Genomic DNA, 11,963 nt, shown 5'->3' with positions numbered 1-11,963 from the left:
TTTATGTATCCATATAAAAGGAGTTGAGGTACACCTGACCATCCAAAACAAGATGGAGGCTCTTATAGTGGACACCCCTCTTACATGGATGTTTCAGATTGTTGGAACTAAACTACAAATAGAAAGCAAAGAAAAGATCATGCCCCTAGTCATTGCTTCTCTAGTTAGAATGACATCATCGAGTTTCTTGAGGAGACATGATGAAGCGAAAATGAAAAAAAAAAAGGAAAATGCTTAGCATATCCAAACAAGTATAGCATTTTGAGTTTTTTGTGTTATAGGATTGATGTCAAGTGTCAATGTCTAGATTATGGATGAAAGGAATCTCTTCAGTAGGGTGATGACAGTAGATAGTCATAGTCAAAATGACTGGTGACTAAGGTAAAAGAGGAATCTTCAAGGTGAAGAATCTAAAGAGGACTAAGTGACAGTAGAAAGACATAGCTAGGATGACTGGTGACTGATGTAAGAGAGATCTCCCATAAAGGAATCTCAAAAAGTGACATGAGCAATAGTAGGCAGACACAATTGAGACAACTGGTGACTATTGCAAAAGATTCTATGAGGAGAATCTTGAAAAGAGTGACACTAGCGATACTAGGTAGACACAGTTGAGATAATTGATGACTATTGTGAAAGATTCTATGAGGAGAATCTCAAAAAGAGTGACACTAGCGATAGTAGGAAGATGTAGTTGAGACAACTGGTGACTGTCACAAAAAAGATTCTAGGACACTGAAGTGTAGTACCCCAAAGTTATGACAAGATTCAATCCATGGATACAAGAGTAGAAAAGCAAGAAAAGTAGGAAAGCAACTATATAGGGAGCCAAAAGATGCACTACAAGATGGAGCATTGGGAACAAGAGGCACCTGTTTACCAAGTTTTCACATTCTTGGCAGAGATTTTATATTTTTGCTAACATGATGCTTGTTTCTAAGTTTTCACCAATGAAACTTTTTTTGTTTTTCAATTTTTTTGTAATTTTCTCTTTTTGATTTTTTTGTAGTTTTGGAAAATTTCAATTTTTTGGGTATTACCAAGGCACCTATTGCTAGGTTTTCACAAGGGTAATGATTTTTTTTTCAAGACTTTTTTGCAATTTTTAGATTTCTTTTTAGGACATTTAGATATGTATAAAGAGCTTTTGACATTAGATCAACTATAAAATCACTTCAGGTGGAAAGTGTTGACAGGCCCCTTGAGCACTTCTCCCTTGACTATAGAAAATTGGTAAGCACCAGATCCATACACTATAGTGATTATGTAAGGACCAAGCCAGTTTGGTTTGAACATCCTGTTGGGCATTCATTTTGCATGAGGTCAATGGTAGGAATCCATAGTGTAATTCCTCTCTTTAAAAGCAAATCTTTTAAAGGATCCACTCCAAGGTTTAGTGTTTGTCTTGCGACATACCAAAATCCGCTCAGTAGAAGATAAATGTGAATGTTCACGAGGAGGCCTTTGCTAGTTCCAAAAACTCTTTTACCTTGGAATCAAGTAAAATCTGTTCGCTGTTTCAAAATATCACACCAAAAGAACAATATTTTTTTGTATTTTCTATTTTTCAATGAATGCAAATCTAACAATGCAGCTAGTATGAGGTCCTATTCTAATAGGGGGGTTAGCAAAGCAAATAACAAAATTGAAAGCAAATAACATGAAATTAAATAACTTGAAAGTGAAATTCCTAAAAAGATATAAGCTACAGAACACAACACACTGTGAGTTAAACCTTTGAAGAAATCAGTAGGAAACCAATGAAAACAGGACCAGTGCTTCCTAGAATCCATTGATGCAATCATCGGTGAGAATTTTCTAAGTGTCAAAATTGAAATTCTAGCATCTGGGTTTTGTTCATCTTCATCCTAAAGATATGTTTGGATATTTGCCCTTGAATTTCTCTATAATATCAATAATCTTAGCAACATCAGGAAGATCCAAAGCCTCATACTTATCTTTAACCTTCTGTCTGTAGTTGTCCACCTCAATTCAAGTTTCTGCAAAATCCCTAAGTTTGGTATCCAACTCTAACAATGCTTCTTCTGTCCTGAAGGCTTGTCTGATGTCTTCATCACTGGATGCTTCCTCTAATGTCTTTATGAAGTTTTCTACAACTACCTCAACTGATAAAAGCTTCTCTCATTCTTCATCTTCAAAAATATCCAAGCATGCATCACTATATAACTTTTTTGCTTCCAAAATTCACTCTCGAGCTTGGTCCTTGAGCCTATGTATCTCATCATGCAATGTTTCCATCACTTTATTTCCTTCTGCAATCTTTTCTATCCAATCATCTATCATGTCTAGCTCTTTGCCAGTATATACATCAATCAAAATGCAGTACCTTTGTCCTTTTATGGCTTGTAGAATTTGCAAATCCTTGCTCCAAACCCGTACCTCATCCATAATGCTGAAGTCTTGCCTCAAAATTGCCACAATATTATCAACATTGTCTTGTGTAGCATGCAATAATTTCAGACTTCTTGTAATTATAGTGATACCCCTATCCTCAAGGTTGTCTCGCCAATCCTGAGAAGCTCTCAAAAATGGATTGAGCCGTACACCTTCCCCTTCTTTAAGAATGGTAGTCAAAGTCTCCTTGGGGTGTTCAGAATCAAGAGGACCAATAACTTCAGCTAGATATCCTTTCAAAATCTCAACTTGCCTTCGAAGTGCTCTGATTTCAATCTCATCATGCTCCATGTGGTTAAGAACCTCTTTGACTCCCATAGTCATCATTTGTCAAGAAGTATCCCGTGTAGGTTTCCTTAACGTGATATCCTTTACTTCATAGTCCTGAAGGCTAACAAATTCTTCATCTATACCTTTCGGGGGATGAGCCACTTGTGCAAATAGGTCCTGATTTCGAGTAGTAGTAATGAATGAAAATGGTGTTGCATCCTTTAATGGAGATTCAAGCTTGCTCAAAATCTCTGCAATGTCACAGATGTCATCCTCTGAAGCAAGGAACTAATGCTTAGCACTTCTCTCTTCCTCTTTTCTTTCTTCTTCTCTGGTGGATGGTAATATTCCACTGGACGATCAAGCTGGTAGACCATTTCTGGCCTGATAGGAGACTGGAGTGCAAAGATAGGAACTATGACTTTCCTCCCCTTTACCTTTTCTAGGTGAGCATGTATATGGAATATCATTGTATTTGAAATTGGATCAAGTGGAAAGGGTTTCTTGATCCAACTCTTTGTCATTCTAATGACATGTCTTGCTCGATGATTAATATCATCTCCTTCCTCTCTATCAATTTTTGCATTTAGAATGGGCCTCTCACCAACTTTATCTATATTGAATAAGGGATCTAGTAGCTCCTATGAATCTTGTAGCCTTATCTAATCCAGGATGGTCAAATAGAGAGCCTTCTCTACTAAATACAAATTCATTCTACAATAGTCCTTGATACAAACTTCATAGTCATTTGTGGCATATATCCAATGATCTTCAATGGAATCCTTGTGGTATAACTCTTTTCCTGCCAAATTTTCCACTTTACCAACATTGTCAAAGAACGGTTGGGGAGAGTTATATTCCTCAAGAGGATAGTTCTCCCACTCCCACTCGAAAGTCGAGATATCCTGCTTTCTCTTTACTTGGTATGCCCCTATTACAAAAGGCCAATCCCAACAAGGCCTTCGTTGTTTCTTGATCCTCTCATAGGCTGACTCAATCTATCGAGAAATTTCCATCAGAACCAACTTGTCACTTGGGTACCTTGGGATCTTGTTTGGATGGATAGATGCACCACCAACCCGAATGTATGTGAATATTTGAAATTTGATAAAATATGCATCGAGAGCTATGATGTGTGCCTTGGCCTCATCAGACAACCTCTTTCCATAGTTGCCTTCAATGAATCGAATGATGGCAAAGATAAAGGCATCATTCACAATCCTGTACTCTTTGCTTTGTGGTGAGAGCTTTTTCTTAACTAGCTGAGGATAAACTATATATGGCCATGCGTTAGGATCCTGCATACTACCCTTTTTGTACAACTCGAGATAGTTGGTGGCTCTTGCTGCAAGTAGATATATCACATAAGAAGTCATATAGAACTTCTTCTTGTCCTTTACTGTCCGCAACTGATCACACAAGTTCTCACTAAGTGTGGTAGCCCAATCTAGTGGCATCTTTGCATGTCTGATGGTTTCAATGAAGTTAACCATGAATGGAGCGAGATGACCTATTGCAAGAAATCCCATAACTCTGCTCAGGAGAATGATTGAACATGCAATGTCATCCCTCATATATCCTCAAGCCATATCTACTTTGCTGATTGTCTTTCCTTGAGATGGCTTCTCAATGAAGTATGAGGAATATATGATGTCCATGGCCTCCTGGTGATGATCCTTATGCCACCTCTCATCTACTTCATATGAAAGCCTGATAAATTGATCAGCTCTAGGTAAGTGAAAGACTCTCTCGATATTATCAGGTCGTAGATGCAAGACTACTTCCCCAGTGACACTCTTTACCACCCTTTCCTCGGGAACAAAATGTTAGGATAAGGTCATAATCAATTCGGCTGACTGAACAATCCCAGGATGTGATGCTGCATTTACCAATCTAGACCGTATTAAGGTAGATCTCAAAGAAGATCTTTCAGTTGGGTTGTTACAAACCCTCAAAAATTCTCCCAAGCCCATGTGTCCAAGTTCTGTGTCTTTGATCTCGGAGTGTTCATTGTGCAATCATGACTTTGGGGTTACGCCTTGGAACTTGTATACTACTGGCTTTGCTATTGATCCTGATGTGGACACCATTTGATTGTATTACTTGCACGTCACAAAAAAAGAAAAAAAATGATTAATTACTAGATACATAAAACACATTAAAAAAAAAATGATATTCAAAAACCAATTTTATTTTACTTATGATTTTTTATTTTTTATTTTTTTATTATTTTTAAATTTTTTTTTTGGATTTTGATCAAATATAAAAAAAAAGAAAAAAAAGAAAATGAGGGTGGTGGCCGCGGCCGCATGCGCCATGCACCAAAAAGGGCGTTGCGGCAGAGCGCCGCATGTGCAGCCTCAAAGGCTTGCGCAGCACCGCACACACGACTTTAAAGGCGTGCGTAGTGCTGTGCACCCAAAAGGGTGCCGCGACTATGCGACGCACCCAGAAGGGTGACGCGCGCGTGGCCTTAAAGGAGCGCACAGTGTTGCACGTGGGGCGCGCCCAAAAGGGCGACGCGGTGCTCGCACAGGCCTATAGGCGTGCGCAGTGTGAATGGAGAGAGAGAGGGGGGGGGAGTTTTCCTCACCTTCCTCCCTTAGCCAAAAAACAAGGTAGTGGAAAAATGAAATGAGTAGGATGAAGGAGGGGGTTTTATAACCCTCTCTCCTTGTTTGTTCTTACAAAGCACGCGTGCCTCGGTATGCGCGTGTGCAAATTTTTTTTTTTAAAATTTAAATTTATTTATTTATTTATTTTTATTTTTATTTTTTTCTTATTTATTTATTTGTTTATTTTTTCTAACTGATTTAAATGAGAATTTCTCCTTTCGACTTTTGAACTATGAGCCCGGGAGTCAGAAGAAAGTAGGTGGTTCCCATTCCTAGTGAGGAATGGGGCGTGTGTTGTGGATACCACAACAAATAGACCCAAAAAAAGGAAGAAATGACCAAGGCATTTCTTCATCAGCAAACATTCTTCCACTATGTGTCAAACACCAACCGAGTTTCGAACATCCCAAGCATCTTTTGGATGACTTTCTTAGTCCAAATCTCAAAACTCAAAACCTTCCAGCTCAGTGTGTGCATTGTGTATTCATTCCTTTTGATGTGTCAGGCTACAGTCAATCAGATTTTTTTAACAACTTGAAACAATCTTCCACTCCTCCCAGCTCATGCATTTGGAATCTCCATGAAGACTCTTTATCAATCAATTGCTTGACCAGATGAGAAAATTAGTTCGAGGGCTCTTGGCAGGATGTCATGTTCTTTTAATTTATGGCCTTTTGCATAAATGCTCCATGTCATTCAACATGTTACTTTTGATGAAACAGTAATTTTGAATATGAGACACTTTGTTTTGCAACATATCTTTAGCCATTTCAGATCTTTAGAATCCTTCAGTCTTAACACTATCTTTTCTTTCTTTCTTTTGTTTTTTTCTAAATTTTTTTGAATTTTGTATCCTGACTAGGCTTAGACTATGTAGCCAGAACATCAGTTTTGTTTTTTGGATTCGATCTCTTATGAAAATCCCTTGTGTTCTTCTTTTAGAACTTTTTAGGAAACTCTCACGCCAAACAATGATCTTAGTAACCTTTCGAGGAGACCCTCTTGCTTGAACCAGTTAGAGTTAGGATCATTTGTCATCATCATTGACTTGAATTCAACAACACCCAAAATAATCAAATCTTTAAATTTGCAAAGTGTTGAAAACTTGTTGGTCCAGACTTCTGATTTCCAAACTGAAAGTCCCCTATTTCCACAAGAAATGTTAGTTGCTTGGTTTGTATAAAACACACAATCATCCAAATGTTTTGACAAAGAAATACCTCTTCCTGAAATCAGGACCAAAGAGTGGTTAGTGAAATCTTGAGAAAATTCCCAAGTACACCTTACCCCCTAGGACTGACCTAACTTTAAAAGAAAACACACGACTGAAAGCAAACACACAAATTAGAAAAAAGAAACACACTTGCAGAAGTAAACACCATTGCAGAAATGAAAATTTAATCTACATGCGGAAATGAAACCTAACTTCTTATTTTTTTAATTTTTATTTAAAATTTATTTTTAATTTTTTTAAAAAAAATTTAGGCCTCAAAATAATGTTTCAAAAATTGCCCATTTATGGGCAAAGGTAGAAACTCCCCCTGTAAGGAACTTAGCCTAAATGTGTTTTCTTCAAGAATTTTTGCAATCTAATATGGGCCTATCCACAAGTGTTGAAACTTGGCATGGCTTCTCGGCTTTTCTTTTGCCTCATCCCAAAGTAGGACTAGGTCAGAAATCCTGAAAGATTTTATAGTGGCCCTCTTGTCGAACCATCTCTTGACTACGGCTTGATGCTTAGCCATGTGTTCTAATGTAGTTGTTCATTTCTCATCCATTTCCAGAAGATTCATCAATCAGATTTATACTCTATCAGTATCATCCGCATACCCACTCATGAATTTTAAAACAGGAATCTTAAGATTGAGCGAGACTACTAGTTCTTGTCGATAAACAAGTAGATAAGGAGAAGTACCCAAGGCCTTTTTTACTCTGACTCGATCTATCCACAAGGCATATTTCAATTGTGTATGCCAATCCCTAGGGTTCTCCTTCAACAGTCATTTTATCACAGTGATCAAATTTTTGTTTGTAGACTCCGCTACCCCATTTCCTTGCAGGTAGTAATTTGAAGAGAATCTGATGATGACTTTGTTTTCAAACGCCCATTGTGTCAAAAATGTAGATGCAAATGCAGATCCATTGTCGCATACAAGAGCAAATGGCATTCCAAATCTGGTAACAATATGTTCTTCCAAAAAGTCTATCACCACCTTAGCAGTGCAATTTCTGAAAATCTCAGCCTCCGTCCATCATGTGCAGTAATCGGTAGTTGTAAGGATGAATGCGTGTCCAGTTGATGATGGTGGGTTTATTGAACCAATGAAATCTAGTCCTCACTTTGTGAAAGGGTGCACCTCGTATACTGGTTAGAGTGGCATTGCTGGGTGCCTCTCTTTGTTAGCACTAGTCTGGCATGTATGAAAAGAACACACATGTTCGAACGTATCCTTGAATATTAAGGGCCAAAAATAACCTGATCTTAAAATCATGTGTGATGTGGCTTCTGCTGAACCGTGTCCCATACCATACTTATCATGAAACTATTCCAAGAAATCCATAGCTTCTTCATGTCCTAAGCATTTCAAATAAATCCCCTCATAGTTCCTTTTATACAACTTGTTACCAAGTAACTTGTAAGACTTGCATTTCATCTTAAGTCCCCTACGTTGTGAACTATTCATCCACTTGGGGCATTGGTCTTGTAGGAGATAATAGACAATATCCTGGTACCACACATCTATCACCACACCTTGATTGATATCAACTTGTGATACAACCATCTTCTTTTGATCATCTTCATCAGTTTCATAATCAAATTTGAATTCCTTTTGACTTCCTTCTTGGTTGTTAGTGATCATTTTAGATAATCCTTGGCCTCTGACTAATCGCATAGGTTGAATCTCTAGATTGAATTCTTGAAGTATTGCCATCCACTTTCCTCTTCTTTCACCAAGTTCATTCTACATCAAAAGCATTTTTACTACTGGGTCAGGTACAATTGCATACACCTTACTTCTGAGTACGTAGTGACAGAAATTCTTTACTGCCTTGATTAACGCAAATGACTGTTTATAAAGATTTGAATATTTTAACTCAACATTCTTTAGAGGAGAACTCATGAAAGCAATGGGTCCTTCATCTTCCTTCTCTCTTTTTTGCATCAAGATCCCTACGCAAGAATGTTCAGAAGCAAAAGAATAGATCTTGAAAGGTAACTCGTAATCTGGGCTTGCCAAAACAGGGGCTGTGGAAATGGAAACCTTGATATCTTGGAAGGATTTCTTTATCTCTGGTACCCATTCTATTTTAGCCCCCTTTTCGAGTAAATCATTGAGGGGGTGGACTATCTTTGCGAAACCACTTATGAATTTGCGTACAAAGTTTATCTTTCCAAAGAAAGATTTCAACTCCTTCCAACTGTGAGGAGGTGCTAATTTTAGAATAGATTCAACTCTATCGGGATCAATTGAAATTCCAACTTCAGAGATGACATGTCCCAGGAGCTTTCCTTTAGTAACACCGAATGAACATTTTTTGGGATTGAGTGATATGCCGTACCTGCAACATCTATTGAATACCTGCCTTAGATGAGCAATATGAGTACTTTGATCCTTCAAAAAGATAGTCAAGTCATCCATGTAGATGACTATACACCTTTTTATCAATCCTTTGAAGGCTTCATCCATTGCTTATTGAAATGTAGCTCCCGCATTAATCAACCTGAAAGGCATCCTTCTGTAGGAAAATGTTCCCCACTTGGTTGTGAAAGCAGTTTTTAGCCTATCTTCTTCATCAACCATCACTTGGTTATATCCTGAGTAACCATCCAAAAATGACATCATCTTTGAACCATTAATGATTTTCAACACTTCATCTAACAAGGGTAGAGGGTAGTTATCCTTCTGAGATGCCAAGTTCAAGTTATGAAAGTCAACACAAAGGTGAATCTCTCCAGTCTTTTTTCGTACAGGGACCAAATTTGCTACCCAGGTGGAATGATGAATAGGGAATATGATCTTAGCATCCAATAGTTTTTTGACTTCTTTCATAATCAGTGGTTCGATTATTGGATTTACTGGTCGTTGTCATTTCTAGAAAGGTTTAGCATCTGGTTTCAACGGGATGTCCTATCTGATAATCTCAGGATCATAAGTTTTTAATTCTTCATAGCTCCAAGCAATGACATCTTTGTACTCAATGAGAAACTTGAGCATGTCTTCCCATTCCTTTTGATTGCATGCTTTTCCTATCTACACCATTTTTGGTTCTTCATCAGTGCCTAAATTGTACGAGTCACATTCTTTGATTCCTTTCTCTTGAGTTTCCCTTCTATGGAGTGCTGATTCATTACAGTCGAAGATGCGTTCAAGTTCAACCATCCCTTTCAGAATGTTGTTGGTTTTCAAATTAAGGATTTCATCACCATCCTCAAGCTCATCATCTTTGAGCTTGTCTTCAGGTGTATCATCAATCTCTTATGCTTGGAAATGGTGACTGCACATAATAAACTCGAGTATATGTTGATCATCTTGAAAGACTTGAAAGTTTGTGATATTGTCGAGAATGGCAGGAACGACAACTAATTCAACTAAGAATCTTTTCAACTTTTTTCTTTCTACTGGTTGTAAAGTGCTGGCTGAAATTGCAAGGGCATCTACTATCACATTCTTTCTTCTTGGATGGATTTGATGTTTAGAGCTTCAAAGTCATCCATTATATCCCATACCCTTTTCCTGTAAGCGATTAATCTTTTGTCATTGCATGAGTATATGGATTTTACTTGTCTTATCACTAGTTGAGAATCCCCTTCGATTATAACAGTAGTAACTCCTTTTTCCAATGCAAAGAGAAGTCCTCGAATCAAGGGTTCATATTCTGCGCCATTATTAGCACATCTAAATTGCAATCGATATGAGACATAGAAAGACCTACCTTTTGGGTTGATTAGTTCAATACCTGCACCGGCTCCTGATTTGCATCTAGACCCATTGAAGTGGAGTGTCCAAACTGTATTTTCCTTGGGTTTTCTAACTTTTTGCTTCTTTGTCCTTAAATTTTCTTTTACTTGAGCTTTGAACGACTATTTCTTGGGCACCGATTGTAACTTTTCTCGTGTAGGGCTTGATGAATCTCCTTCATATCCCATGGATAGAGGAAGAGTGTGTTTTTCTTGCTTCTCCTAAAATTTCCCTATTAGCTCATTGATTTTTTCAACTTTAGGTTTAGGATGAATGACTATTGAAGTCCATCCTTTACCTTTGACATACCGTCTTCTTCTCTAAACTTCAATTATCCTGAGAGGAGGAGAAGATAAACCTCCACCATCTGAAGAGGTATCGCTGTATGATACATTTAGGTCTTCACTTTCCTCCTCTATTTGTTCAATAAGGTTGGATGAATTGGCTAAATCTCAACTTTCAATAATTTCATCACTTGAGGTCTTTGTATTCTTGTTTTCCATTATTTGTGTCAAAACCTTTGCTACTATTTCTTGGCATGCTGAACATTCAAAATCTAAATGACTAACTTTGTACAACTGGCAAAATCCTGGAAGGAGGAGGATACTAGGGTCAGATTCCTCTCCTAAACATTGTAGATTAGTCACCAAACTTTCTATGAATTGTGTCACGGTCTCACTTTTGGGTACCGACACCTTAGGTTCTTCATTTTGATCTTGAGATGTCTTGTTTGGGACCATATTCAATAGCATCACTTTGTATGACCCCAAGTCAGATTGTAAGAATGCTATCTCATTCGGGGCATTGTAATCCATGATCATTGTTTTTAGTTTGGGCTCAACATCTATCTTGATTTGATTGTTCAAACCTTTCCATGGCAACCATAATTGAGTGAAATCTATAGAGAACCATCCTCTGAGACATTTTATCCATTCTCTACTGAGGAGTAATCCGTATGTCTCTGGGATGTCAACCACATGTATGTCAACAATATCCTGGATCCGAGGATCAACTGTTAGCTGTATCCGCACATCTTTCAATACTCCAATGACTTTTACCTCTATTTTATCCAACTATATTACCACTCAGTTAGAGGGTTGAGGATTAACTCCTAGCCTTTGAGCTATTGATAATGGCATCACATTACAAGAGGCTCCCGAATCAATAAGACAATTGTGTAGATTCTTTCCATATATCCTTATGCTCAGCAAAAATGGGGGTACCTCGACTTTGTCCTTGAACATAGTAGGCATTTCTTTTGTAGTATTTACTTGTTGTGGCACCGTCTTTTGGGGAACATTATTCATATTATGGGGAATCTTTGTATTATCCAATGTCTTCATGAGTGCTTCTCTTTGTTGTGGACAATTCTGCAACATGTCGAACATGGACATATTGGCTTTTGTTTTCTTCAGGTCTTCAACTGCATTATATTTTTCAGTAGACCAAGCAGGGTTCCTTAGTATTATCGGTATGTTTACTTGATTTTGATACTGTGGTCCTCCTTGGGCTGGCCTTACCGGTGGTGGATTGTTGCTTGCTCTAGGATCAGGTGGGATTGGTTGCAAACCAGGAGGAATTCCATCAGTCAAGGGATCCTTTTTGCTTCTGAGATTATATGTGTTTCGATTATCATTTCGAAAGGAAAACATCTCATCATGTTGAAGATCGGGTTCTTGACTAAAAGGCAACAAGAATTCTT

This window comes from Cupressus sempervirens, chromosome 2 (assembly GCF_028749045.1).
Source record: "Cupressus sempervirens isolate cs-2001-9-10 chromosome 2, ASM2874904v1, whole genome shotgun sequence".
NCBI lineage: Eukaryota > Viridiplantae > Streptophyta > Pinopsida > Cupressales > Cupressaceae > Cupressus > Cupressus sempervirens.
The sequence above is the reverse complement of the archived record's forward strand: the minus strand, read 5'-3'. Positions refer to the sequence as shown.